This window comes from Limulus polyphemus, unplaced genomic scaffold, assembly GCF_000517525.1.
Source record: "Limulus polyphemus unplaced genomic scaffold, Limulus_polyphemus-2.1.2 Scaffold3834, whole genome shotgun sequence".
Taxonomy (NCBI): Eukaryota; Metazoa; Arthropoda; class Merostomata; order Xiphosura; family Limulidae; genus Limulus; species Limulus polyphemus.
The window spans coordinates 93,955-98,031 of NW_013669444.1; positions in this window are offsets into that span (position 1 = coordinate 93,955).

The window sequence follows — 4,077 nt, forward strand, 5'->3', positions numbered from 1 at the left end:
TTTAAGATCTGTGCAAGAACTCAGCTAACAGATGTTTCCGCATATAAAAGCTATCATCAAATAAATAATAAAACACAATCTACACACAATTACACTCACAACCTACTTAGCTTCCATCATTGTTACGAGTCATTGTTGAACATGTTAATGTATAAGCAACACTTCTGGATTACATGGATCGAAATTGATTTTCAACATTAAAAACCTTTTATGTTCACATCCCATTGTATTTTATGTCGGGTAATAATGCAAACATTCTGGAAAGTTTTAAGTTAAGCAAAAGTTGAACATATGAGTCGCCTAACGAAACTAGACTATGATAACTTGCTACGACAACTGCAAAACTAACTTCATAGCTACGACCACTCAAATATTTTGTCCTTCTAAAACTGTACAGGTAACATCAAAGATATTGTCACCTTCACATCTCAACCATCTACAATTACGAAGTTAAATCCACAGGTGTGGTCCTGTCCTAACAATTCGAAGTTTTACAGTTAACTGACATTTTTATTATCCTCACATCCCAACCACGTACAATAATCTACAGATTCTCAACTTCGGAGATTTAAGTAAACAATCTAAAAATTTGCAGTTAACTTCACAAGTCTAGAAACCCCAAATTTCTACTTTCTATAAGTGTGAAATGATCGTCGTAGTTGAAATAACCAACAAACAAGCAGACTTTTGTGGAAATAGTCTTCGTCACAACGTTATAACATAGTAGAGGTTTTCTAGTAATGAACATATGGAAGTCCAATACCATCAGCAAAAATATAAAGTTAAAAAAACTTCTGCTGTGAACAATAATAGAATACCAGAACAAACTTTGCCTTGGATAACGAAAGGAAAGACTTTTTGAATATATTTATGGTAAACGAGTTACACCTTGTTAATGACGTGTAGATATTTTACCACTTTAATCATGTTACATTTATACGAAGTTATATGTTGAGTAGTGACATCCTTATCCTATTGTGCCAAATCGTTTTATTTGACAATATAAAAGTTTTAGTTTGAAACACTAAAACTTTAAGAGTTAGAAAATAGTGTTATGCTCTATACAAATTCAAGAATTGAAAACTACCATATTTCAATAACAAATGTCAGTTTTTCTCTTCTGCTGCTGAAAGTTAAATAACAATACTACAATATATAAGTTTAATGAATCAGAAGAACTAAGAAAGCATTCAAAAAGAAGAGAAAGAAGGTAAAATTGGTCTTTAGAAGAAATCTCATTTGATGCAAAACTCTTTAATGTTTAGTTTTGTGACTCATATTTGGTCCAGTAGAAAAATCAAACACATTTTATAACACGAAAAACATCAACACATAATGATGTAGTTACACTGATATGCTACTACAAAGCTTAGATGTTTCAGATATTATTTGAAGACAGTCTATAATTCAAAAAATATTCCTGTAAATTTTAGGATATCTGGAGAAAATCGGTAATTCCAACATATTTCAAACACATCTAAAAGGGATTTATAACTTTTTTACAACAAGACACGAGGTTAAAAATTTCATATCTACAATGTTGATTTCAGCCGGTTTATTATAATTCTATGTACTTAAAGCACACTCACTGTCCGTAAGTCTCATAGAAAAAAACTTACTTTCATGCTTCTCAAAATTTGATAAGTTTATGAAAACCAAAATCCGTTTGAAGTCTATTTATTGTGAAACATGATCCCCATGATAAAATTAAACAATAATAATACAAGAGATCATGTTACACTTTTAACAAATGCGCCCCCCCCCCAGTGGTACAAATAGAAAAACAAATAAAAACAATTCACTGCTCTAAATAATATATTTTGATCAACACTATTAGAGTTTTAATTTATATAAAGACAAATATCCTAATACAGCCAGCGATTCAATAAAGCAAGAAAGTTGTAAATATTAAAATATGTCGGTCTTTTTGAATTTAACATACAGCTGAAATTCTCTGTGTCAAGAAATAGCAATACGATATTTTTCTATCTTTATTTATTTACATTGCTTTTACACTTATTGCATACCAATGTAAATATACATTACTTTATTTCAAGGGCAGAACAGTGAAAGTATTTTGTTTTGTTTTTTCAATGAAAGTTCAATCCTTCTTCACAGTCTTTATATTAAAAGTTCTAATTCTTATTCAAAGGTATCCGAAATCATTGATACATTATACAAAAAATATGACAATAAATTAAAAATGTCATCATGTACAAAGTTAAAATGAAAGGTTATAGTTCAAGGTTTGTCAACATGAATAGATAACATAATTAAAGATATATGGAATGCAGTATAACATTATCTGCGAGTTGGAAGGTTATAGTTCAAGGTTTGTCAACATGAATAGATAACATAATTAATGATATATAGAACGCAGTATAACATTATCTGCGAGTTGGAAATTAAATAATTTTCTCACGGGTATAAAAGATAGATTAGAAGAAGCTGACAAATATGGGATTTATAAAATTTCTCGTGCCTTTGGTCAAGCTTACATTGGCCAAATATGTAGAAATTTTGAAGTTAGATCAAGGATTATAAAAATGCGGAAGGAAAATATAAAGTAAATGAGTCGGCCTTAAAAGAACATGCAGCAGGCAGACCTTATGTTATAGACTGGAATAATGTTAAACTGATAAATCATGTAGATTTAAAATGTGAATTAAATGTCAGAAAACTCTAGAAATTAATATTTTGTTTGTTTATAATGAAACACAATGGGATATCTGTTCTCTGCCCACCGCGGGTATCGAAACTCGGTTTCTAGTGTTGTAAGCCCGCAGACATACCGCTGTGCTACTGGGGGTTGTAGAAATTTAAACAAATACAACAACGAAGATATTATGCTGAACGAAGAGGTTGGCCAGGTTTTAAAAAAATGATGTTCTGGACATATTTTTTATAAATCGGGTGTTTAAGTTTAGATGTGCCAATGGTATGCAAATTATTGTGTAGTTATATTAGTTTTGATCAAACTTCAACTTTAATTTCTAAAGATGGTGGCGTAAAAAACAAAAACAAAATATGAAGAGTCTTTTTATGGCTGGTCCCTGTTTTTAATAAATTATTTATTATGCAATTATTTTTTGTATATAGAATTTGGGGGTTGTCACCGAAATTATAACTTGATCAAAGCTAGATTGTCATATTCTCCTTACCCTTTCTTTGTATCACCTAGCTAGAAACTAGCGAACAGTTATGTTAACTTGTACTGCCTATGCTTCTAGTCCTTTAAAACATATGACAACTTCAACCATGTTTTTCGTCACATGGATACCTTCTCTATTAGACCCTTCTATTGCGTCTTCTCTTCTGTGTCACACGTTACTAGTGTTTTTACTTTATCTTTGTCAAAAAAATCTGTCTTACTAGAATATACATCATAACTATTACTACAAGATTGATAAAACGGGTCATTTAGTAAACACTGAAAGATGGAGGAAAACAGGAAAATAAAGCTGTACGTTATGTTTTTCACTCTTCCTCAACAACAGAAGTAAAAGTTCAACATGTAACAATACCAGTGGAGCATTTTTATAGTGTTTCATGGTAATTTTCCTCTTAAGTCTCGGAGATGATAATTAAGATTGTGCTAGTATTCGCGGTTTAGAATAAAAACATGGCTCTTTTGGAAGCTTTTCGCTTCAACCAAACAAACTTAATAATCTCAGTATGATAATGTATTTGTCCTATGTGTAGCCAGATATTTTATCAATTCATACAAATAAATTAACATTGTGGCCGTGAAAGTTGAGCTTGAGTAGAAAAACCTAATGTATGCTAATAATACAATATGGGAAAGAATATTTAAGGCCCTATATGTTACTATGTATCCAGAGGGTGAAGAGAAACAAATATTCTGACCACCCCCAGTTATCTCTAGAAGCTTCTAGTGAACTCTGGGAGACTTCAAACCGAAAAATCTAACAATAAATTGTCGTGTTGTAGGTATCCAAAACAAGTTTTCTCTAAAGGCATGAACATACTAAAAAGTAGGTCTAGTACTTACTTGGTGTGTAACTGTTCATGCAAAATTCTGTTTACTTTTTATTTATTTATTTTTACATAAACATT